This window comes from Oenanthe melanoleuca, chromosome 2 (assembly GCF_029582105.1).
Source record: "Oenanthe melanoleuca isolate GR-GAL-2019-014 chromosome 2, OMel1.0, whole genome shotgun sequence".
Taxonomy (NCBI): Eukaryota; Metazoa; Chordata; class Aves; order Passeriformes; family Muscicapidae; genus Oenanthe; species Oenanthe melanoleuca.
In genome coordinates, this window is record NC_079335.1 from 122,038,579 (window position 1) to 122,066,042 (window position 27,464).

Here is a 27,464-nt window from a genome sequence, read left to right on the forward strand (position 1 = left end):
ATATATATATATCTATGTATAATAATATCTGTGTCATAAAAGTAATAGAACTACTAGTTCTTTTAGCATTAACTGAACAATAATTAACCTCCCTATCAGCTGCAGTAGACATTAGCTTTTGAGTTTGGTCAGTGTGAGCTGAAATTTTCTGAGAGCCATGTTCCTATATATAAATAAAATAGCTAGAAGAGGCTGTTTGAGAGCCTTTATTTTGTCTAACTAAGGATAGCATGATTGTAGCTTTCTTTTTGGATTGTACCTTTCTTTTTGGATTATTCTTATTTCCAGAGGTAATACCACTGGACACCATATGGTAATATTCTTCCTCATCTTCTCCAATTTTCTTAAAAATATTCTTAATGCTCTTCTTGGTTAGATTACGTTTTTAGATTTAGGTTTAAATTTCAGTCCAATAGCTGCAGCCTTCTTTAGTCAGAGTGCCTTTGCAAAGTCTGTCTGTAAATATTGCTAATACTTTCAGAATTGGTAATGTGTCTTAGTATCTTTGATAAGGAGGGATCTGGTTTTGTTGCCTGCACTGTTGGTGTGCATCACTGGGTTAGCATAAGCACCTCTTAGAGCTGGAGGAGACAGAGAAGCACTTCAAGGTGTCTTTCCCTTATTCCAGGTGTCTGCTTCCAGGGTGACTGACCTTGTTCATGAGCTGCATTGCCTAGGAGGCTTAGATTTCTACCTCATATCTATTCTTAAATATATTCTTTTTTGTATGATAAAAGGTTAATCTGGAGACAGGAGTGTTCAGAGAGTGCAGCCTTCACTTGACAGTTTTAAAATTTAGGGCAGCCCATTGCATGAGTGCTTGGTTTAGATTAGGTTCAGCATTATCCCAGGAAATAGGGAGATATATAGCAAAGAATACCAAGTACTTTCTAAGATGCTGGAATATAAATGTCCTGACAAGAATGTATGGGTGAGAAAGATTAATGCTGGGGGGTAAATCTTTTCACAGAAGCTTGACATTTAAACCTGATCTGCCAGAGAACCAGTCATGGATATGAAATCCAAATGTCACTTCTGTGCTTGTGTGGGTTTGTTTCCTTATGTTATGAATATCCAAAGCTGTAAAATATGTAATCAAATTTACTACAGCAGTAAAGTTTGGATTTTTTTTTTTTTTTTTTAGTGTGTGTGTGTCAAAGTAAGGAAATGATTATAGTCAGTGCTGAACTGTGACTGTCAAAATCAGGAATCAAATTAATGCAGGTGGAATGCACTTTCTGGAATAAATTCTGGACCTTTTCATTGCTCTTACATGGTTTTGCATGGTTAAGGCAAAAAATATATCAGTCTGGTTCATAAACTTTTACAAGCCTGAGCATCTCTCTTTTTTTGGATGTTTTGGTTTTCTTTTTGACCACAATACACCAATATATTACATTTTTTTCTTTACTATCAGTGGTATTGTAGAAAGCAGTGAGTATTAATAATTTCTTCTGAGTGATTTACAGTACTTGTTTTCTCAAGAATGGCATAAATTGAAAACCTTTAGGGAACTCAGTGAAAAGTCTAATTCTTTATCCCCCTGGATCTGCAGTACAGTTTGGTGGAGTCCAGGCATTTCCAGCCACCATTGACACCTAATATAATGCAAAAGCAATTTGGTTGACCAAATTATAATGCTACCCACAGTGTCTTGCTTGCTTGCTAGTAATTCCCAAATCCAAATATCTATGCATAGTTTGTTTTAGGTAATAAGAATATTAATCTGTAAATGAACCTCTGAGATGCAAATATAATATGCTGAATAAATATCAATTATTATTCATTAAAATGCAAATGCAGATAGGCACTTTAGAGACAGTTTAGGTAGTCAGAATAAATGAAATAAATCAGGACATCAGTAATTAGACACTTGCAAGAGGTGTATAATATTTTACCACAATGCTGGACCAAGACAATATAAGGTTCCTTTTCCTTCAGCTTTATATTACAGCCTCACAACCACTTTTTTCTCCTATGACTATTTAAAATATTCAGGTACTGCAGTTCATACTTAAATTTTATTAGATGAATGCTAAAGATAAATCTTTCTGTGGCAGTAAATTTTAGCTGCACTCTTCCTTCCACTCACCTGAATGAATTCTGCAGTTAAATCCCTGTGTGCCATGTAAAAAAAGCCTATTCTCAGAGTGAATGGGAGTACTTATTTTGGAACTGGATGAGCATTTGTATTCTAGGTTTACACAAGTTTTATACTTTCAGTTCAGTACTCAAGTAAACCATTAAGCCATCTACACACAGATGTCAGTCAAGTAATTTTAGAAAAATGACAATGAAATTTTGTGAATTTTTCTTCTGGATGATATGAAGGCCTTGTCACAGAAAGCATTTGTAAGGCTGTTGCTCAGTTGAAGATGATTTGTAGACACTGTTTTGTGTTTAAAGTGCTATCACAAATAGAGAACAACAAAGTTTGGGACTATTGTGACGTGGACACAACTGTAATGTGTTGTTATTAAATTTAAACACCCTTTGAGGTTATGAATTTGCAGTAGTCTACCAATGGCTGTACAATAACAGAGATTGCAGTTGGTCTGGTAACAGTGCTATTATTGCTTCATGAAGCCATATATATTCCTGCATAATGAATGCTAAGTATAGCCATATGCCAACATTTAACCCTTCATTGTCTTGTGAGTTAAATTAAGTAACGTGAAAGTAATTGTGTGTAATCTTAGTGATCTGTTGAATCCCTTGAATCTAGATGGAAATATAATCCAAATATAAATTGAATATACATATATATATGGTACCCTATCTACTAATAACCATATACTAAAGCAAATTATTTTAGAAACTGTTGAGAATATGACTTTTTATGTTTTAAACTGATTTATTAATTTTTTTAATGAGTTCAAGTGACTGATTTTCATGGTCTATTGAAGAGTTTTTTGTGGTCTTTTCGTGGAATAGTACTGCTAAATTTGGTCAAGTAAGATCATCTTTTAGATGTTATGAAATAAATTCTAATCAGAATTAATTGCATTTTAGTTATTTCTGTTTGCAGTATGATAGCACTAAAATAGGAGATTATTTTAATGTCATTAGAATTAATTAACATATATTTGGCAAATATAAATTATGATCCAAGTCCTTAGTGAATTCCAAATTACATTCAACTTGCCCTACTGTGAGAGAATTTTTCAGAGGGCAATATCCAAGATTTTTCTGTTTGTGTCAATCCCTGAAGCAAAATGTGAAATAACCATTAGGTAAAATCCCATGGGAACTGTTTTGCTGTTTCCTGAAGCCAGGCATTCAGTGGCATCAAAGCCAGATACAAAGTAGATGACATAGTGATCTGGAATTGTAATGATGTGAGGAAACCAAAAGGTACAAGAATTAAATATTTCATAGCACTCTTCTGGTTAAGTACAGGAAAGGAAGAGGAAAAGGAGAGTTGCAATAAAATGCTCTGTGTAAACACTGAAGCAGGAGTTGGATGATTGCCCTTTTTCTTTATTCATGTTGACCCTTAAAGTAACTGGGATGGTGATGTTTGTGAATTTTCATACAGGTGTGAAAATGTCGCTGTTTGCATCTCTGCCTGCTCTAAATGCCTTGACATAATAAATAATAATAATAATAATAATAATAATAATAATAATAATAATAATAATAATAATAATAATAAAAGATGGCAGGTCTCCTTTTCATATGGAAAAATATTTTGCTCATTTTCATTAAATGAGGCAAAGGGCGCAGCATACTGTAATTAAATTCTCTGCATAGTAGTAGGAGTGAAATAATACCAGTAATGAAGGCTAGAAATAAATATCCCCATCCCCTCCCCTTATCCCCTTACATGGATAAAACTTCATTTTTTCCCTTTAGTCCAGTAGTTGCATCAGGACCTTGAAATACTTGTAACATATCTTTATATTACTTTTTACTCATACATCTAACACCTTCATCCATCTGCCATGCTGTTGTTATGTCTCTCTGTTCAGATGAACACATCTCTCTAATAAATAGAATATTCTATAATGGATTTTTTAAAATTTGTATTATTTTTCATTTTGATGTCATTTAAATTGCTCGGATATGGCAACCAGTAATGTCCCTATTAGGTCTGCTTGGACCTAAAGAGTCACAGGCAGTGTTAATAAATCTGAAGAAAACCTTCCAGTGCCAAAGTGTTTATAGCTGTCCTGGGGATTCTGTGATTTAAATTTATTTGTTTAATGTAAGCTTTACTGTAAAAATTGCTATTTCTGAGTTTACTTTTATTCTGTTCTGTTCTAAGTTTGTGAATTATGATATAAAGTACATTTACAGGTGGGAATATTAGATACAGATAGTATATATGCATAGTATATGTCAGAAAAGACACAAAAGGAAGAGAAAGGGCCAGAGTGGATTTGGACTGCTTACATGTCTAGGACACAATTTCAAGACAGATTAACATATGCAAAATTAAGAGATGACAAGCTGTCTTCATACTTCATCTTGGGTTTAATTACATAAATTATTCTTCTGATGAGCTGGTTGGGTGTATTGTATGTGACTTAGGATGAGATTCCCAAAGGCTTGGAAGCTTCTCACAGAGTATTCCCAAATGTAACAAAAAAAACCACCTCAAAGAGGAAAAGGAGAGAGGGAGCTGTTGAAAAGGTTCTCTGTGTGTGTGGGGGGCATTCTCTGGACATATTTTATCTCAGAGAATTAGGATTTCTATCAAGAGGGGGTACTCAAAATGAATTGCATCAGCTGCATGTATTCATACAGTTCAACTCTATGGAAGGTGAAAACACTAGATATAATCCAGGGCTATTTAATGGATCTACATAACAGTTCCAGAATGCAACAGTGTGCCATTCATAATATTGCTGATATAAGAATTGTTATGGAACAAGGTATTTTGAAAAGAAGTATTTTCAAAAAATGCAATGTACTTTGGTGGGGAAAAAAAAAAACAAATGTGGTAAAGAACTATCTAGCAGTGACCATTTCTTTTGAAAATCAGTAGATATGAATCAAACAAACATTGAAAGACTATGTTCTGATTGAAGATGAGGTTTATCAAATGATGATTGAAAAAAAGAGAAAAAGCAAACTAGAATGAGTAAAAATAGTGATGAAAATAGTTTCAAAGTCTATCAGCTGTCAGCAAAATAATGTAAGGAATTACTTAGTAGTTTACAGGTATTTTCACATAAACTGATCACAAAGTTAGCAAGCATAACTAAAACAAAACTAGTATTTATGAAAAGCTGTACCTTTTGCAAAGGAATGTATCCTCATGTGAACAGGAGGTCATCACATCAATACTTTAAAAAAGTTTTGGGATGTTCCTGTTTCCTGAGTTTATATATCACAGTAATCAGAAAATTGTCTCTTTTTTAAGTCTTAAAACAATCATATTAACTGATAAACTTCAGTGTATTAGAATAGTAAACTGGGATATTCTGGCATTCTAATTTTAATAGTCATATATCTGCTTGCAAGTCAACAGGATTCATATGCATGTTTATAAGTTTTGGATGCTGTATTGGTGTCATGGTGCTTCATTGTGCAACCTATTGCAGATTCTTGTCATAAATGACAGCCCTTCACTGGTTATGCATTTCTTCTGAATGCTGTTAGTGTCACCATTCGTTATTAGTGGAAGGCTCAGAACTGGATTTGTTTTTTTAAAAAGTTAAGACTCAGTTATGTGGCAGGAGGAGGGAGAAATCTACATCAAGTGTCTGTTGCACTAAGTGATTGGAGCTGTATTTAAGTCACAAGGGTTGGAACTGAGCCACAGAAACATGTGTCCTTCTTCTTTTGCAAATTATATATCTCATTTTTAAATACTGTTGTCATGTGAGATTTAATAGACCTAATTGGCCTTAGGGATGAACTCTGAAGAATTTCAACTTTGAACTTAGGAAGAGAAAAGAATCTGAACTTTCTCTTGTTGATAATTATCTCTCATGTATCAAATAGGAAAAACATCAAGAGTGACAGTATGTGAGTTGTATCTTATTTCTCAAATATAGATCCATATATTTTAAAATGTCAAGAATAGGCAAACCACCCTCTAGCAGAAACTCTTTTGTGTGGTATGGGCTTGTCAGCATTTTATTATAATTCCATTCTTCAGGCTATAAAAATTTCCTTTAAGCCAAAAGCTGGATGTGAAATATTAACCTCATCATAAACTTGATTTATAAAATTTGGCTGAACTTGGCTTCATTTTGAATAGTTTGAAGGTTTAAGCAAAAATAAATTTGTTTCTTTTGACCATTCTTCTGTGTGCATTACTCAAATTACCTGCTTGTGTGTGACTGACTGTTTTGTGCTGCTTATGTGAAACTCTTGGGGTATTTACTTTATATGGCTGCCATTTTTATGGATGAAAATTAAACACTAACATTTGATGAAGTATCTCCCAGACTAACTCAGCTCAGTTAGACTTCCTAATTATTCCAATTGAGCTTGTCTAAAAGTCCCTGAATTAGAATAATTGTTATGGTTTAAACCTGGTGGGCTGCTCTGCCCCAGTTGGCCACTCACTCACTCCTTCTCCAGTGGGATGAGAGAGAATCAGAAGGGTAAGAACAAGAAAACTCGTGGATTGAAAATAAAGACAGTTTAATAGGTAAAGCAAAAGCAGTGTGCAGAAGCAAAGCAAAACAAGGAATTCATTCACCCCTACTACTACTGTGAAGAAAATTAGCTCTATCCCAGCCCAAACCATTGTGTTAATTCAAAGAAGCCCAGTAAGATGAATTTTCACTTTGATTACTAAAAGAGATTTGCTTCTGAATGAAGGTGTCTAACTCATACTACAAATGATGCAAAATAAATCACAAAGGATATTTCATTCTGTTTTCCAATGACCTTCTTGCTTCAAGTCCTCAACTAGGATGGGACATACTGATATACAGACCAGCACTGCTTTGGGATAATAACAAGACAGATCCTTATTTTTAAATTTCCTCATGAAGAAAAAGGAAAACAGTTTCTGGAATGTGCAAAGGACACAATTGTCTCCCTTTGCTGCCATTCTTTTACAGTAATCAATATATAAGCATAATATTACAGCTTAAATGTGAAGAGAAACACTTTTTAAAATAACATCTGCCTTATGTCAAAACTTCTTTGCCTCAAGTTTTGGCTACATATACATTTCCTGAGCCTGACTTATCTTTATTGATTTTTAACAGGACAAGCTGAAATAGGGTTGGAAGGTCTTGAATGAGATTAGGTATAATCACAGAATTTTCTCAATGTAGGAAAATATGTGCAGCTTGGGAAATGGTCCTTATTGTGGTCCACCTTCTTATATTCAACTTGTTCAGCTTTTCTATGTCCTTAAGATAGAATAGAGGGGTTACATAAGAAGTAAGGCTGAGGATTTCACTGAACTCCAAAAAAAAAGGACTTAGAGCAGATGGAGCTGAAGAAAATGGCTAACAGTTGCTATTTTTCCTGTTTAGCTGGCATATTTCTCATAGTTAAGGAAATTTGGAGGTCTGATTGTAGAAATGCAGAATCTTTCTGCCAATGTTCTGCACTTAGTTTACTGGGTTACATTTGTATAGCTTGATTGCTGGGCCAATTAATCTGTCAGAAAATTGGACTTTTTTGATTTTAGTAAGCATCTGTAAAAATTTAATCTATGTTGTTTGGGGCTGTAAGGCCTGACAGGCAAAAGATGGTGTATATTTTTTAAAAATAGATTCAGACTGAAAAAAAAAAGTCTTTCAATGTACTTGGAAAGGAATGGGCAAGACTAAGCCATGATTCAGAGGAATGTCTTTTTAAATTAGAGCTTTGAGATGGATATAACTAATGTGCTCAGATGGCATAAATAGAAAAAAAAATGGGAGTAGAAAAGGTCCCAAACAGATGCCTGGCAGCAGTTTTTCACAGAAACAAAAAATGTGTGGAATGACCTAGAGATGATTATGCAACTGAGAGTTAAACATTGGGCTACTTAGGGAAATTCAAAAGTATCCAGGGGCACGTGGGACACAGTGAACTTTGAAATGTAGGGGGCTGTTAAAATATCTTCAAATGTTCTTGGCTATACAGAGATATTGATGCTGAATTAACTATTACTTTGACATGGTTCAGATCATCCCTACCTCTCCTTTAGTGAATCCTTAGGGGAATTCATATGGGTAATTCGTTCAATTTTTGCCTTCTTTTATCTGCTTGTTTATAGGTTGCTTCTGAATTCATTACATGGGCGTTTCCCATCCTTATGGTATTGATTTAACATGCTCTGGAGTCATTATGGTTGTGAAGTCCCTGGCTGGCAGTGGAGAATTTATGTTTGGTGTGACAGAAAGGTGAGTTTAATATTCCACATGGAGTATTAGTTTGTTTCTTTCCTAAAACCTCCTTGATTCCTCTTACAGAAAATTTGAAATATCTTTGGAATCAATAGCAATTATCTTTGCCTAACTGAGATGTCATTTACAGAGAGAGCTGCAATCTGCATGAAGCAGTCTACAAATAGAATAATAAAACACATATGATAACAGAGAACTGCAGTTTATCCAAATGAAATATAGAGAGTTTAAGGTTTATATTTTTGTTCCAGTTTCAAATATATCTGAGTAAAAAAAGCCAGGAATGTCCCTAGGAAATAATGGCTAACTTGCTATTGTGCACTTATGTTGTCTTGCAAGTCAAAAATTGATTGTGAAATTGTATAGTTCATCATATGTGAACCTATCTTGGGTAACATATCATTGACTTAAAACATAATTGTAGGCAACAAAGTAATGTTGTTTTTTTCTTCTGCAATTTATTTGCCTGTATAGTTTGACTGTAAATCCCACAATGAACAAAGTTGCAAAGTTTCATTTCTGACCAGGATGTGAAAGAATCTTTCCTCTGAAATAGCCTGATTTTTAGTCAATTCATGATCTTTAGGAACAAAGCCAGTGTTTTTTTGAGTCACTATTTTAACAGTCAATAGGCTGACTAGAACAACAGTTTTGTGTCAATTATATTTCAGTCTGTCCTAACCTATTTAAGTAACTTACACAGTGGCTTCTAATTTTTTTTGCTTTTCCACTGTGACAGATCTGACCTCACAATAAAGTGTACACATTACTTTCACAATCCGCAAACCTCTGTATTTTTTCCAAATTATCTGGTTTTGTTCACCAAATTTTGAACAGAATTCTATGAAACGTAGGGAAATTATGGGGCAAAAAATCCTGTGGTAGGCAGATATGTCTGGATTGTCTAAAAGTGCTAAAAAAGATTAAATCCTCTCAAACATCATCAACAATCTTTTTATATTAACTATATAAAATATGCAGAGCTTATGGTGTAGCTGATGCATTATCCTAACAGACAGATGTGCTGTCATTCAAAATTTATGCCAGCAAAACCAGTAAAATACTGCAAACATTAAAGTATTTGTTTATTATCCTACATAAATCATGCATCTAACATGCTGTTATGAATATGCCAAAACTTCACTGGTTGGTTTTGTTTTGTTTTGTTTTGGGCTTTTTTTCTTTTTAGAAATAAGAAATAAACCTGAACAAAATGTTAGTGATTGCATGTTAGCAATTGAAGATGAAATAAAGCCAGAATGTTCAGGTATTATCATGAGGAAGGGAGGGAGTGCTAGTCTTTTTGATTTCTGTATTGTAGAAAATAATTGGCTCATTATCATAATTACATTCATGTTCATGATATCAAGGTCAAACAAAATAATAGTAACAGTAGAGGGATGTAATTTTACTGAAGCTGGCAGATATTAATTGAGGTTATAAGAATTTGGTGGTGCTGAAAAGAGACAGGTGAATATCAAACCCAGAGGACCTTCACTCTACTGCATATTCTTTACCATCTGTTTTGGGAATTCCATATTCAGCCATGCACTGGGAATGGATGTAAAGTTACATCTCCTTGTTTTCCATTTATCTTCTTTAAAAATGCTGTTTTCAAGATAATATTATGAGGGAATGTGTATGTTTTTAATTTGAACATAAAAGTTTGGATTTTTATAACAGAAAAACACGTTTTCTGTTACGTGTTTATATTTTGAAGCATTGAACTCTTCATTATTTATTCCAGTTCAAATAGTGTTTCCTTGGTCATTAATGAAAATCATTAATAGTTCCAGCAATGAGTGTTGGCTGTTTCTCTTGTCTCTGAAATCTTTTATAATAAGAGGAACCATTTACTTTGCCCTTTTAGTGGTGTTAAAAAAAATAAAATAGTTTAAAAGATTTATGCCAGTAGAACATGGAGAGAATTAAATGAGCTTCACATTGTTCTAAACTGATATTTAACTGAGCAGAATTAATGGATGTTCAAAGGCAATTTGATTAGTTCATGCAACCAGCTCAACTTCCTAACAGAGAAGGCATGGTGACAAATGTGTTGAGAGAACTATGTTGATTAAGCAGTGTTGATCTTTTACACAGTCCCTGGCAATGTAACAGTGTGTGGAGTCAATACTTTACCAGCTGAATCAACTCAAGAATGTTTTGTTTGGGTTTTATGTAAAACTGTTGTGATAGTTAGAAGATACTGCTTCCTAAGTTCTCCAATATCTCATTTTGCTTTAATTGAATTTTCTACATGTTAAGTAAACATTCTTGGATGTAAGTTTGAATTGACAGTAAAGTTAGAAAATCAAACAGAGTGTGTGCCTTAAATTATAAAAATGATGATTGTTTTCTGATTCCAACTGGCTGATCTGAGTTAGCTGAAGCTTTGCAAAAATGTCATCTTGATGGACATATGGAACTTGAAAACATCATCTGATAATTTGTCAAATGTACATATGTGTTTAAGAAAATCTCAGAATGGGAACAGCTTTTCCTTAACGAGATAAAGTTCTGGCTCATTCCTTGATATATCTGACCTCAGCTGATCTCTCTTGACAAAGAGAGCACCTCAAGAGAGGTCCAGGGTGCACTCAGCTACCTGCACAGCCCCCAGCAGCCATGCAGGGGTGGGCACTGGGATTTTGGGCTGCTGGAACTAAGGCCATGACAATGGATAAACACTCTAGTCTCAGCCCTTACAAGATGAAGCAGTGTTTGCTGAAGGTGACCTTTTGTATTAAAATTAATTGCATGTGTTACAGTGATAAAAAAACACATGCTTTTCCTATGTTTTCACTTATTTCTTTGTGCTACAAAGCACAATGTATTCAACAGAGTATGGTCAGTGCCAGATTTATGAAATTGTTCGGATATGGCTATGCTAAATATTTGGTCTTTGATACTGAGAGGTTTTTTTAATTTGTTTTAACCTTGTGAGTGGTGTGTAAATGAAAGTAAAAGAACTGTTTTTCAGATCACCCAAGAAAAGTGGAAAAATAACTGAAATAGCTGTATGGTTTTTGTTAAAATGTGTGTATGTCAGTGCTTGGCTGAAATTATGGTACTTAAACAGATTTACATTTTTAACCATCAAAAAGAAAGCATTTGGGTTCCAGCTGGTAATTAACCCCTACCACTTTTTCTCTGGCCTCAGCTCCTCTGGCAGGGTATGTATTCTGGAGGGAGGACCTAATCTGTCTTTCATCCTCTCTAATTGCTCCTATAATTGGATGTGTATGTCAATACCCACTGCAGTGGTTGTGGCCCCATCTCAGGAAGATGGCATTACTGAATAACATCTGCCACACCTGGCACAAGGATCCCAAATTTTGAGTGAAAGTAGAATTTTACTACAACCTAGTAGGATATATGGAAAAGAAGAAGAAAGAACATCTAGGGGTTTTATTGCTCTATTGATTTATTTTGGTTTTGCCTGTTTTCTTGTTTTTCATTATTTTTATATTTTTCCCAGTTTATCTTATTTATTCTCTGGGAGCCTGTGGCAGTTGGTGTTGCATTTGCACAGATCTGAGTGACATGACTTTTGGCCATAGGCTGCATCAAGTCTTACTGCAAATATCTGACTGCCAGCTGACCAGCAGCTAACCCTGCTCTCCAGCTGCTCAGTGCAGAAGGGTGTCTCCTACCCACCCACTAATCAGTGTAATCTGTCACTGGCCTGCTCACAGCAGTTCTGTGCCTTCACCACCTTCTCCCTGCTTTTATTCCTGCTTTCCTCCTGTCTGTCAAGCACTCTGAGACCTGGGAGTCCTCCCAGCTTCCTATGAAGCACATTATTTTTCAGCAGCTGGCAGGAAGAATTATATAGTTATTCATGGACATTGCTACAAGATGCATTTAATGAATGGCCAGGCTGTCAAATGTTTGAAAATGATGTAGGAGGAATGGTTCTTGCCACTTTGAATAAGTATCTGAAGTCTGGGATTTGCAGTAAGTGTACAGGTTCTCAGCTTGTCTGGGCAGCAGCTGCCTGCTTGCAAGAGCTCTGGAAAGAGAAATTAAGCTGTGGAATGGCTGTGCTTGTAAAGAATGTCAATATTTGCCTGCTGTGTTGCTGACAACTTTTAGTTCTTCTTGTAAAATGTTCCCTAATTAACCACTGGCATGAGATGCTTCATGGGAATTAGATGTCTAATTTTTCAAAAAGAAAGGAAGAAATATTTCTCATACAACTGGGAGGAATTGGCAGCTGTGCCCAAAGTCTTGATATTGCTAAATGGAGAATCAGATTAAGGCTTGAAAAGTTGCATGATAATTTAGTCTCTTTCTTGTTGGTGTGACACACAGCTCTGCTGATTCTTTGTTCTATACTTTTATGTGGGTTTGCATAAATATGCTGCATGAGCTGAATCACATTTCCCTTATAATTCTCCATAAGCAATGCAATTAAACAGCTTCTGAAAAATGCAAAACTAGTAGGATTTGATTTAGGACAGTGTTTATAGCACTCAAACCAGTGTATCATAGGCCTATCCTGTGCTGACATGAAAAGCTCACAGAGAAAAATACATTATTAAAGGTATACAGCTGCTGTAATGTGGGTAATCATATGCTACTCTTACACCCCTTAAGAACATTTTCCCTATGTGCACACCTGCTTAGTGTAAGAGGGGAACCTCTAGGATATTAAGCATGCTCAAATTGTGTTAATATTTGAGTTTTGGCACCAGAACTGGTATTGACAGTCCACTCTGCAGCATGCTTCTCATGTTTCTAAAATAGTATTTTTTCTTGTAAGTGCTTTAGCTTTGCTCTACCATGAAAAATAGAGATGGTTGGAAAAGATCTCAGGTGGAATAATTTTCACTAAGAGGAAAATCTGACTACAGCAGAAAGCCTGATATAGGGTCATTCTTACCAGATACAAGGAGGGATTACAGTGAGATTCTCATGGATAATACTTTTACAGAATTAAGATACTTTATAGCAGCTACAAAATTAAGACTTCAAAAATGAAGGGCATGGGCAAAATCACAAATGCTACTTTGCTTCCTTCATCTGTATACAGAGGTTGTCAGTATTCTGATGCATGGTAGAAACATAATTCACTATTTTCTGAGGAAAAGGGCATCCATGTGTCCTGGAAGTAGTAAAGCAGCAACCAACACTCTGGAATTGCCTTTTCTGGAACAATGGCTCTTAATGAATACATTGATACTTCTCACTACTCTGTTTCCTACTGTTTATTATATGCATAATATTTAGAGAATAAGTGGATGTAATAAGTAATATAATTATTAATAGTTGCATATTAATTATTACAATATTATGTAATAATTAGTATTGCAACATTTAATACATGTGTTGTAAAATACACAGACTAGCTGAAAATAAATGGTTTTGAAACTTGGAAGTTGTTTCTAAGAATGGGTGATGACTTACAAATTTTTTAATTAATTAATTGAAACCTTCGTCTTTGTTTACTTAGAAACGTGTCTGGATTAGCAAAGATGTGCAACACATTAAAACAAATTTCTAAATTATTTTCTATGTAAAAGATTTAGAACAAGAAGGATTTCTCTTGCACTACATTTGGACCACTTTTTATGTTTTGAATAACAATTTCAGATACAAAGTGACTCCTCAGAAATGCCATAAAATGAGAAAAGCTTAAGGGCAAGTTGTGCTGTTAGTGAGTGATGATACTTCTATCTGGTAGTTCAGTTGGCTTGAATAATACAAGGTTTATGTGATTTATTATCTTACAGTGCTGAAGTAGTCTACTAATACAAATGTTTCCATTTAAAAAGAAAGTGAACTTGCTAAATGGAAAAGATAATGTTTTATTAATTTTTCTTCTCGGTTTTATATTCTTGTGCCCTGCAGCTCTAGTGCAGCTGCTGTAAGTGCAAATGCAAATACCAACTTGCTTAATGGGGTAATTAAAGGCAGTGGAGGAAAGTTATGTAATGGATACTCACTAAGTGTAAAATATATTCAAGCCATACAATATGATATTTTAAACAGTGGAATTGTCTCCTGAGGTTGGAAAGACATTTCATATTGCTTGTGAAACAGTTCTTTTTTTTCTGAATTGGATGCTAAAAAAAGTAAAAGGCTCTTCCTTAATTCAGCAGAATCTAAATGATTTTTGTTCATTTTACTAGGGTAGGGTAATTTGGTGTTTTTTCCCATTATTAACCCAGCTTCCAAATACAGTTAAAAAACATTTTATTGAAATCCTGGCTAGCAGCTGCATTATTAGGAAGACTATTAGGAAAAAACAGTTTTCAGGAAAAATTCTTTGTCTTTAGATTATGTTCATTATTGCTTTGCATGTCTTTGTGTAACTGAATGCAACTGAGGACAGATTCCAAGGACATTGTGTCCTTTAGCAGGGGAAATAAAAGCTGTTTAACATGTTCAGAAATCTGTGATTAGGTAATTGAAGACTTTTGTTTTCAAAACAACCAGGTTTTGAAACTGGACTTTGTCTTTTTAAAACTACTGTGCAGTATTTTGGGACAGCTTCCAATACACTGGACTTCACAAATCTTTCCAAAGACATAGTATTTGGTTTACTCACCAGAGTTGTTTCCTTTATTAGCAAAGTGTAAAAGTGTAATTCACAGGGTAGCCACAGTGATAAGGTTATAAATAGATAGAATTCAGTGTACATTTGGAAGGAGATGTTCTACATTTTAAAGAACAAAGCATAAACTAACTCTACCATTAAAATGAATGCATGTGGAACTACAACATATTTCAAAGGAATTGAATAAAAGTTTGGACAAAGTAGATATTGTGGCCTCAAATTGAGCCAAGGGAGGTTTAGATTGGATATTAGGAAAAACATTTTTCATGGGGAGAGCTGTCAAGCATTGGAACAGGCTGACCAGGGAAGTGGGTGGGTTGCCATCCCTGGAGGTGTTCAAGAGAAGTGCAGTTGTGGCATTTAGGGACATGGCTTAGTGGTGGACATGGCAGTGCCATGTTAACAGATGGACTCCTTGGTCAGACAGATTTCTTCAGCCTAGATAATTCCCCGTTTCTCTTATCAAGTGTTAGATTTTGGTACTGGAAGCCTTGGAATGGGGGCTCCCATGGCATATGAAACTTGGTCTTTTTGCTTTAGGTAGAATCCAGTTTGAAATGTTTCAGTCCTGAACTAACAATATCAGTATCACCCACAGTTTTTGCCAGGGATGTCCACAGCTGCTCTGGATGATAATGTTTCAGTGTCTTACCACCCTCAGAGTAAAGATTTTTTTTTCCTGGTATCTATCTAAACCTATTATCAGTTTGAAACAATTCCCCCTTGTCCTGTCACATTTTACTCACATACATAGTCTCTCTCCAACTTCCCTGTAGGCTCTCTTCAGGTACTGGAAGTCTGCAATTAGATCACCCCAGAACTTTGTCCTTTCCGGGATCAACAATCCCAATTCTCTCAGTCTTTCCTCATAGGAGAGATGCTCCATCCCTTTAATCATCTTGGTGGTCCCCTCTGGACTCTCTCCAACAGGTCCCTGTCCTTCCTGTGCTGGGACCCCAGGGCTGGGTGCAGGGTTCCAGCTGGGGTCTCACCAGAGCAGAGCAGAGGGGCAGAATCCCCTCCCTTGCCCTGTTTTGGATACAGGACACGTTTGGCTCTCTGGGATGTGAGTCCCAGACATTGCTGGGTCATGTCCAGCCTCTCACCCACCATCACTCCCAAGTCCTTCTTGGCAGGGCTGCTCTCAACCTGCTCATCTCCCAGCCTGTGTTAGTACTGGGATTGTCCCCACCCAGATGCAGCACCTTACATTTAAACCTCAATTTTACATATTTTATTCCCTATTTTATATATGTTTTAAATACCCTCTAAGGTATTTTAATGTTATCTGATAGAGATGAGTGGCCAGGCTTTGATAAGACATGGGAAGTGCCTAGTGGAATTCTAAACAGAAATTTAGTATCTATCTAGAAGTAAGAAATAAAAAAAAACTATGAAAGAATATGCATCAACTGGGTTGAAAAATTTGTTATTGGTCACACTGCAAAAAAACACCAAACCTGGGATCAGTGTTGAATTGTGTTGTTTCTGTTGTACAGACCTGTTTTAGGAAACAGTGATATTTTATATTATATAATATAGGTTATTATATTTTGCATAATAACCTGACTTGAGCTTTCAAAATCAGTGCCCATGAAATTCACAGTTGATAACTTGTGTTTTAGAGTTGCAGAATAATCTGAACTGGCTGATAATATGGATTTATGCATGGAAAATATTATTTGGTCTAACTAATTCAAAGTGATGCTTCTAGAAATAAGAAGTGCAGGACTTATTTTCAGAGAGCTCCTGAATTCTTCACTGAGGAAAACAGTGACTCCAGAGAGGGCTTAGGGAGTCAGAGAAGAAAAAGTAACTCCTCAAGAGCAAGCAGTTTGACAAATGTTAGCTCAGTCTCTGGCTGTGAAATGGTGCAGGAAAGACTAAAAGTCAGCATTTAGTGGAAAGACTAAAAGACTTGTTTTAATCAGTGAAATCAATACTGGAAGTGTTCTCAGTGATTGATGTTGATGGTTTAAAAGCGTGCAGAAGAGCAGGAGAAGATGTAGAAAAATATCACATAAATATTGCTTGAGGAAACTGCAAAAAACCCTGCTTGTTTCATTGATAGCAATCCTAAGTATTACTTGGGATAAGAAGCATAAATTCCATCAAATGGGGAATAAATTTTGGGGGCTAGAAATATTCTGTTAAAATAAGTGTGTTTTTGAAAACCTGAATGCATCACATGAAATGATATAGAAATATCTGGGGGAATTTAAGGTTCAGTAACAACCAAGTAAATTCTGATCCAGTAAATCTTAGGAACATGTGAAGCTCTGGGGCAACATATTTTGCAGGTAGTCAGAGATATGGTGTGAGGAGTACAAGTCCATCTCTGTTGTAATGGAAAAAGATAATCTGGGTTAGGATTCAATAATTCCAAGGCTGAGCTGAGATTCTGTAATTCCATTATTTTAATTTCATAAATCTCTTCTTTTGGTGAAGATTTTGATTTTTTAATTATTTAAATAATAATTATTTCAATTTGTTTCCTTTTTAAATAGATGTTGGTGTTTGTTTTGGGAGGAGAGTGTTGTATAAAAGTTATAGGCTAGTTTTGGGTGGTAAGGAAAGGTCCATCACTGACAAATATCTTGCATTATGCTCTTTGATTATGATCAAATGGGGGTATTTTAGGTATGATGATTGTAACTTCAATTAATGCAATAATAATCATTGCCTTGCTGAGTGATAATGTACACATATTATCCCATAGAGCCCACCCTTAAGCTCTCAAACCTACATTCCTTCTCCTTCTCCTTCTCCTTCTCCTTCTCCTTCTCCTTCTCCTTCTCCTTCTCCTTCTCCTTCTCCTTCTCCTTCTCCTTCTCCTTCTCCTTCTCCTTCTTCTCCTTCTTCTCCTTCTCCTTCCCTTTCCCTCTTCCTTCTCTTCCTAGACAGTTCTGCACAGTTTGTGTCATACTAGAAACATTAGAAAGGTCCAAGATGACCTAGAACTATTACATGTTTATTGTCCAAATTTTGTAAATGTTTCTCAGTCCAAAGCAGTGATTGACTGGAAGGGAAGCTTATGAAAAGCATGAGAACAGGGAATAGAGTGCTTTGTGAATGGAAGTGCTGAAGAGCTGTATTACCATATAAATAGGATTTTTTTATTGTTACTGAAGGAAGGAACATACTCCAAATCTGGAAGCCAGATAACATGGGCCTAATCTAATTTAGGTGTCTGTAGCTGAGTTTGTAACATGGCACTTCTTCTATATTCAAAGTGTATTTTGATATTTTAAGGTAAGATTCTTTTGACTGGTTTTAGAAATAGACTTCCAGGCAAGATAAATTGCATCTTATTGACTAGGTCTTTGTTGACTGTAATGAAATATAGCTAAAATGTAGATAACAACAATGGACACTGATGAATCCTATTCAAGATATGTACTCAGAGCACCACAGGCAGTGCATTATTGCACATTTCCATCAAAAATGCATGTACTTCTGAAATAGTTGTGAGAAAATTACACCCATTCTTCCCAGCATAGCAGTATGAAAGTTCATGCACTTGATGAATAGAGAAAAAGAAACCAAATGCATTGTATGGTTGACTGATTTATGCTGAAAAATGCTCTTTATCTTTGACCTCTCAGATTGCAGGTCAGACTGGATTGTGTAACTTTTGTTTCAGAACATTCTGTGCAGATGTGATTGGGCAGATATGTGAAGAGTTCTTTCAAACAGAAGCTGAGCAGATTTCTCTAGCCATTGTCTATCCTGGTTACAATAAATGTAGGCTTGAGAAGCAGCCCCAACCCTAATAAGTTGCACTAAGCCTTTGACTGGTATTTTGGAGGGAGGTAAGTTCTGATGGTGGTTCTGACCTGCCTTCCTCAACTTTCTCCCCTTCAGAAGTATTTTGTCTAAGCTTCCTTTTTGTATTTGTTTATGTACCTTTTTACACAGATGTTGAGGCTTATTTATATACTTTAAAAAATAATTACAGGAAGTACAAGTATTTTTAAGACTGCCAGCATACCCGGATTATACTAGACATAATTTTTTTCACTTTTGTTAAAGCTGTTTGATAAAATAGTTAACTTCTAAAAGCCTTTTGTTGTTTTTCACTTTTAACATAACTTGGGTGTTGAAATGTAATGGGTTTATACTTTTTTAATGAGCATGTTGAGGTCTTTTGTATGAGTTGAAGTGTTGATACCATGACTGTGCAATATAGTAAAATGATAGAGCTTTGGTGACTTAATGAAAATAAGCAGTGGGATGCTGGTAGCTGCCAGGAGCACTGTGTTCTTGCATCAGCTGGCAAGCAGGCTTCTATATCACCTAAAGTTTTTTGTCAACACATTTCAAATTTAAAAGAATGTGGAGGAAAGTCTTATAATGGCCTTTCTAGTTAGTCTTGAAACAAGGAAAATAATTTTTTCTTCTTTATAATAATATCGAAGTATTGAAGCATCTGCATCCTTTCCAATTTTGTGGAGAATGTAACTCTCAATAAAGTTCAAAATACAGGACTGAAGCAGTTGAAAGAATATTTATTCATGAAAGTACAAGATATAACAGCAATGGACAGGTTGTGGTATCTTTAAAATGTCTGTGGAAGGAAGTGAAACAGAGAACTTTAGAATTCAAGAATAATAATTTCTGTTAATTTTGACTCTTTTGTTAAATAGAATAAAAGCATGTGAGCCCCAAGTGATCAGGTATGTATTGACCACTTGGGTTTCTTCTGCTGTTTTCATACTATTTATTTTAGCACCTTGAGCTAATCTGATGTGTGAGATGTAATAATTGATTTAACTATTTAGATATGTTTACTGTTATGTCAGAGAGTACAGGGGACTTTTTAAGTACTCCACTGTGGTATGACCCATGGAAACTCCATGGAAATTCCATGGAAATACTGTTTTGAAAGCTTAGGAGCTTTGATAACGCTTCTTGTTAATGAATCAACACATGTTGACTCATTACAGTAACTGGTAGTTGTAAAGGTATCTGTTTTGGTAATTAAAAGTGCTCAAATGCTGTAGCTTGATGCAATTTCTTGGTTTCTCTGTTCCTGCTTTTGTGTAGTTTCTGTTGGAATTTGCAAGGCCAGGCACTTATTCAGATTCTACAGGAGTGCTGAGTTCTGAATCTTTGCTTGCTGCATGTGCTGGTAACACCTGTATATGCTCAGAACAGGATTTGGGACTAGATTTGCACGCTGAATTATTCCACCATTTTCTCCCTCAACAGCTCTCAACTATTTAACCTATTTAACAGATGAATAGATGTTTAGCCATTAAAAGGGAGGTGTTTTGTTGGGTACCTTGGCACAAATTTCCATCCTGTCTGTGTAAGGAAGTTTGAAAGAGCTGAAGAGTTTGGCAAACAGCCTGAGCTGCCAAGAGCTTTGTGCTGCTGAGGACACGACTGCACCTGGCAGCTTGGAGGCACGTGGCTGAGATGTTCAGCATGCAGGTGTGTTCTCTCCCTGCTGGGGATGTTCTGGTTTGCTGCAGAGATCTGCTCCTGGAGCAGTGCTGACCTCAGGTGTTAATGCCTGGTGGTGTCACATGCCCTGTCACCCTCAGAGGATGATGCTCTAAAAGCCATCACAAGTGCCTTCCTCCCCAGCATCCCCCTCAGAGCCCAGGCAGCCACACCTCCCACCCTGCCACCACCCCTCCTCACAAATGACCCTCAGAAAATTGTGCTTGCAAGCACTGTATTTATAAACATGTGTAAAGTGGTTAAACATGCATAAGGTAACTTAGTTTTTTGGTAAATAACTGGAATTGGTAATTAATTGAGAAAAGTAGAATGAATAGAGGTGGAGCATATATTTTTGCAAGGATTAAACTAAAACCTTTTCACTGAAAGATGCAAAGAAGTGTAAACCAAGATAGTTCTATTGATATTTTATTGTACAATCCAAATTAGCAACTTCATGTTATATCTATAAATATATATCTTATATGCTCAAAATTATTCTTGCAAACTTTTTATTGTTTGTTTGTTTATTTTGTCTGGTTTTAGAAATAAGGCAGGTACACTGAAGTACAAGCAAATAATAATTCCCAGCTTTTATCTGCCTTCATACAATGATTGAGAATGCTACTTCTGAGCACACTTTATAGAAGTAACCCATTTAGATAATATTTCTTTTTATTGGTTTTGCAGTGATTAGTCTTGGCTTCCATGTCTGCCAACTAGCCTCTCTGAGGAGTCTACATATGGGAAACATGCATTTTTATATAAATGCAGGGAAATAATCAGGAAAATTAAATAATAAAATCTTCTTGTAAAATAGCTTTAGAAATATTTGTTATACGTATTCACTCTGTAATTAATCTCAGACCGCTCTTGTACAGCTAAACATTTTTGTTGTAAGGTCTACTGTATGAATTGTAACATGTATATAATTTAAACATGGAGTTATCTTATTTTTGCTTCCTTTGGTAATGTTTAGTGGCTTCTCCATGTGTTTATTCCTTTTCTGCTTTTCTGCATGAGACAAGATCCTTCACACGGTGTTAATCTTAAGGAAAAGCATGTCCATGGGTGCTTGTAATGAAATTAAATCTTTATCACTTTCAGTATATAGTTTTCTTGGACTATACATTAATTAAAGCACTAATATAATTCTGTAGGACTTCTGATTTGTGGATAATAAATCCCTCTCTGTATGTTTTTTATTTGTCTTCTGTGTTACAGTTATTCCTTGAATTGATGCTCATATATATATTTTTTTTTTCAGTGACAGAATCATAGAAGTCAGGACTACAAATAGATATTCTATCACTAGCAAGAAATCTGTTTGGTTTTTATTTCTTTTTAGTGTTTTTTTTTTTCCAGTACCTCTTACAATAAATTGTCTAATAATATGTTCCTCTTTAGCTTTTATCTGTAATTTGAAATGTCAATCTGTCTTTTCAGGATTAAGGCTCATTTTCCATGAACTTTCATGCCACCATGGCAGTCTTGATAATGAAATGATGGATGTTGAAATAACAATGAGAGATAAGTATGAGAACTGTCCAGGAACACATTGTACTAACATAATGCCATATTTGAACTGTCTGATATTTTTCTTACACTGTAAACTAAAAGAAAAAAACAACAAACTCTTGGTAGAATGATGGAGTTATATGAATCCATTTTAATTTAAATGTGCTCTCACATATTAATGAAAGTGTTCAAAAGTTTTTTAGATAAGACATAACTTAAGTCATAATCTTACAACTTATGAGTTAATAAGAGCATCAACCATTTAATATAGTTATAATTTTGCAGTGATTTATAGCTTAGAGCTCTTACATTTTGCACAACAAAATTTGCCTAAAAATACCTTTAGTGACCTTGAGCGGGAAATTTCACTACAGTGTATTTGGATTTATTCCAAATTCTATTATTATTTTGAAAACAGAAGCTACTAATACATGAGTTTCTTAAACAGTAAACTACAGTTTCAAATGACTAAGGATTGAAACATTACTAATAACATTTCTCTGTGTGTGTGTTTAGCATTCTTGAGATGTTTTGTTACAATAATTAGAAACCAATGGATTTACAAACAGTGTATTTTTATAGGGATATCCTCGGTAAACATAAACTCTATTGTAGTGCAAAATGGTGGGTTCTGAGCAGCAACACTGACTGGTACAAGTCATTCTTCTTTTCAGTGGAGTCCCTTTTGTGAGCAGCTACCAGTGCTGCTTAGCATCTCTGTTGGTGATTAGCAAGTTTGCTGATGACACCGAGCTGTGTGGTGCTGCCAGCAGACTGGAGGGAAGGGATGCCATCCAGAGGAACTTTGGAATGTTTGAGAAGCTGGGCCCATGTGGGCATCTCAAAGTTCAACATGGTGGGACAATTTCAAGCACAAATACAAGCTGGGTGGAGAATGGTTTGGGAGCAGCCCTGAGGAGAAGGACTGGGGAATGTTTGGGGATAAGAAACTTGACCTGAACACACAGTATGTGCTTGCAGCTCAGAAAGCCAGCCACATCCTGAGCTGTATCAAAAGCAGCATGACCAGCAGGCTGAGGGAAGTGATTCTGCCTCTCTGCTCTGATGATACCCCCAGATGGAGTTCAGATGCATCCATCTGTGCAGCCCCTGACATAAGAACATTGTCCTGTTGAAATGAGTCCAGAGGAGAGCCACAAAGACATTCAGAGGTCTGGAGCACCTTTCCTGTGATGGAAGGCTGAAATACTTGGGGCTTTTCAGCCTGGAAAAGGCTCTGAGGAGATTTTATAGCACCTTTTGGTACCCACAGGAGGTCTGCAAGAAAGCCAGAGAGACTTTACAAAAGGTATTGCAGTGATAGAACAAGGTGCAGTGGCTTTGAATTATAAAAGGATAGATTTAGATTAGATATTAGGAAGAAATTGTTTATTGTGATGGTGCTGAGACATTTGAATCAGTTGTCCAGAGAAGTAGTGGCTATCCTATCCCTGGAAGTGTTTAAGGCCAGGTTGGATAGGACTTTGAGCAACCTGGTCTAGTGGAAGGTGTCCCTGCCCATGGCAGGGGCATTGGAACTAAATGATATTCAAGATAACTTCCAACCCAAACCATTCTGTGATTCTATGAACAAGATAGAGACAAAAAAAAATAAATATATATATATATAAATAAGACCTAAGTGGTGTTTTGAGAGTTGTTATTCTGGTAAATATCTGAAGTTAAGTTTACTGTTGGTGTACAAATCTGTGCAAGCTCGTCCCACAACTGTAAACACAGCAATGGAGACTGTCTGGTCTTTAAAATGTTAGCTGTAAATATATGGAAAGACTTCTTTAGTGTAAGAGTTGTCATTTACTCTGTACTGAGACTGCAACTGGTGAATAAGTGCAGCTTTTGCAAAGAGATCTCCAGAGAAAGTTTCTGGTGTGGAAATATCTGTGGGAGTCATCTATGAGTATTGTAAAGATGCAAATCTCAGTTCAACAAGAAGTCACTGAAGAAGAACCTTAGCTAAAAAATAGAGCAATCAATGTTATAGTAAGAAAACTGTGAAAACACAAAGCACAGCATTTTGACAACCAGGCCAGTGCTCTGTTCTAAAATTAAATAAATAAATGCATTAAAAAGGCAAGCTTTGGACAACAATTTTTTAATATTTTTTCTCCTACAGAAGATGTTAGAAACTTGAACTTCAAGAAGAGAGTTTGGATAAGGTAGCTGTTGATTTTGTATAGTTTATATGTGCTGAAAATCAATGAATTACAGGTCCAAAAGTAAATTTTCTGAGAATTAGATTTCAGAAAGAAAATAGTGTGTTCAGACTAATCTTGCCAATAATTGAACATTCTTTATATTCTTTTAGTCTTCAGAGTACTCTACAAAACTCAGTAAATTTTAAAATGCTGTCATGACAAGTAGGAAGTAACTAAAGTATCAACTAAAATTATCAGCCTCTTCAGTCAAAATATCTTAAAATAACCAATAATATGACCAACTTATGAGGTGTTCCACAAAAATAAGGTTATTTCAACCAGTTTTGGTTAATTTTTCCTCATTATCTCTTTCTTTTCAGATGATTTATTATTTTTGGTAAAAATAATTTCTAGGATCTTATCACACTGAAAATGGTAGATCAGTTTACTATTACACAGCTTTTCTGTTGGGGATTTATTTGTGCATATTTACTAGAGCTGGCTGGGTATTAGAGCCAATATCTAAGCAGTCTACTTAAACATGCCATGTTCACCTCAATTTGCAGAAAATAGGTCAAATTCTGGCAAGTACTGTGACTTCATGAAATAAGAATTATGTCTTTCTGCTGCCAACATATCGAAGACAATTTTAACATGAAAATATTTAGGGTTCATCACCTTTGTTAATGTTGGGAGACTGGCTTCAGCTTCAATTGTAAAAGGTAAGAATTGTGTTTTGAGCACTTCTCTAGCTGTGTTACATTAAATGAAAAAAGGGCTTTGCTCTGATTTACTTTAAGAAATGTGTTGTGAATATCAAGTTCTGTTGTTTAGAAGATGGGTTTTGCCCATTGGGGTCAGATTGCTGCCAGGGTGGTGTAACCCCTCATCAATGGCATAGGTAAGGTGGAAAGATGTCCTTAGCTGGAGAGTGCTGTAAGGTATTCATGTAAGTGTTGTCAAGTCCTGCTTTATAAAGCCAGGAGCAAATTCCAGTATATTCAACTCTGTGTTAGTGCAGTAATGAATGGAAAACAGAAGGTAGAACCAGGAGCAGGGCAAGAATAACCCAACCAGCACATCAGTCTGAGTGATCTCAGAGGTCTTATCTTGGTTTGGCCACAGTGGTCTGCTTATTTGTAAAGGGGCAAACCTTTGTGGCTTCACTGTGAAGAAATGTATTGTCAGCTCTAATGAAAACTACAGGTCTCAGAAATTACACAGAATGACTGAGTGCTGCTATAAAAACACTTTCTGTCCAAATATGAAAATATTCCTTATTTGTGCTGGAAATAATAATATTCCAGATGTTTTATACACATCCCAAGCATTATACTTACTTGTGTGCACTGAAAATAACTGCTTGACAACATATTTTGTCAATAAGTACATAGTAAACCTTGCTTCTCTTTCCCCCATGGTGTATCACAGATGGAGTAAATGGGGCTGTAACTCCCCTGGGTTCTTAAAAATGCTCTGCCTTAGTTCAGATGCTGTAGCTGCATCATTGCCTTGGTACTAAAACTGTTGGACCCAGTGTGGCATGCTGGATGCAAAGCCCTGCTAGATTAAACTGACAGCTCTGCTTAAAATCTCTTTATGGATTGTTAATCACCAAAATAGAGGCTATTCTGCAAATATTTACTGGGCTGCAAGTGTTCTTATGCCTGGATAATCTGGTAGATTTGAAAGGCAATGGTGAGCAGCTACTGTCAATTGGTGAACAGTTATTCTGAATTAAGAGCCACATAAAATACCAAAGTAGCAGCTATAGCAAGAGTTTTGACTTATCCAATTAAAATTCTTGTCTTTCAACTTGGCATAAGTCTCTCCCTGGAGTTCAAGCAAAGATTTCAGGATTTATTCTTAGAATGATCATTTTTAAATGACAGGAGAGAGGACTGAAGTGAATAAAAGCTTTGTCTAGAAACACTGGATGTGTTGAATTTCCTTTTCTATTTATGATATGTGTTGAAACACAGAATACAGTAGGAATTAATGAAAATCTGTCTGCTTCTACATCCACTTTCCTTCTTTATCTTTGCCACAAACTAGTATGCAATAGGTGGATCTGTGAAATCTGTTTTAAAGATTATTTTTTTCCTCACTTTTTTTTTCCAAAGGAATTTTTCTCTCCCTTAATTGTGGTTTGGTGGTTTGCTACTTACAGAAACTGGTGTAATAAAATTTAAGTAACCTACTAATTCAGTTGAGTAGTTTGTTTCCTGTCAAAGGATTTGTTTTCAAAACTTGGGTCATATTCTTCCCTTGCCCTATGACAAATATATAGAGGAAATTAATGTTCCAATCTTCTTGGAAAGCACATTTAACAGGAAAGGGAGGGCTATATTTTAAATAGGAAAGGAAAGTGTTAATTTTAATAGGCTTTTGAAAAACAATTACTATACAGAATTAACCTATTGTGTAAACAAAATTATATCAAGAAAGTGTCTAAATAGAAGAAATGCAAATTGTTACATGCAGTAAGATATGTGTTTTGCTAATACAGCTCATAGGTTGTATAAATATCTTGTGTTATTCTGGTAGTTTCTAAATCCTCATCCTGACCAAAATGTCTGGAAACTTTCATCTTTTAAAAAGTTTTATATGCACAAAAAAGACACTTCTTCTTTTTTATTTTTGAAATTACTTATCTTGCTAAAGCATTTTCTCTGTTCCAAATCCTGCATCACAGCCACAGAAGTCCCATCTGAAAGCAATCTAATGGCAGAGGTGAGGAAGGCTGCAGTTGAGGGGTGCTAGAAAGATGAAGGCAGTTCTTATTTCAGCCATGTGGCTAAGTGCTTTTGGCTCAAAGGGATGTCAAGTGAATTCTTTAACCCACACAAATGGAGTGCTCTTACAACTTAGCCCATCTGTGCCCTTTGTGAGTGTGAAAATTTCTGAATCTCTTACTGAATTTTGAAGTATTTTAATATCCTCAGTTTTCCTTACATGTTTATCAGACTTTATGGTTGAGGTAGCAATTTGGAATCAGGCACAAAATAAAAAAACTATTTTATGAAGGTACTATTAATATAAAACTTTGTAGTAGAGGAGTAGTTCCTCTAAAGACATGGTCCAGCCTCTCTAACACCCTGCAGGTTTAGCTGTCATCTGATGGAGAGTGGAGGCCTCCTGCTGCACCATCCATTTCCATTTCCAATTCCATTTCCATTTCCATTTCCATTTCCATTTCCATTTCCATTTCCAGCCCCCTCCCACAGAGGGTCTTTTACCACAGTCACAGCCTTGCCTGCTGCTGAGCCCCTTCAGCTCACTCGGTGTCCAACAAGTCTTGGCAGCACAGCACCCCCAAAAACTCTCATTCTCTTGTGCTATTTAATGGGGTGGTTAAAACTCACTGTTAGGAAGTTATTTTTGTGGCTCTTCTGTTCTGGACAGCACAAACGTAGGTCTTGCACTTTTCCTGTGCTGATTTCCTGATTCACAGTCTGTGCCAGCTCCCAC

At 35.8% G+C, this 27,464-nt stretch overlaps 1 protein-coding gene across 1 annotated transcript in view; it reads left to right on the plus strand.

The window, feature by feature from the left end:
• The window catches only part of THSD7A (thrombospondin type 1 domain containing 7A), a 254,711-nt gene that overhangs the window by 29,931 nt on the left and 197,316 nt on the right, over positions 1–27,464 (plus strand). Inside the window, exon 2 of the mRNA XM_056484539.1 lies at positions 8,180–8,306. The gene's annotated coding sequence lies outside the window, so the exon portion shown is untranslated. The remainder of the gene's footprint in view (positions 1–8,179; positions 8,307–27,464) is intronic.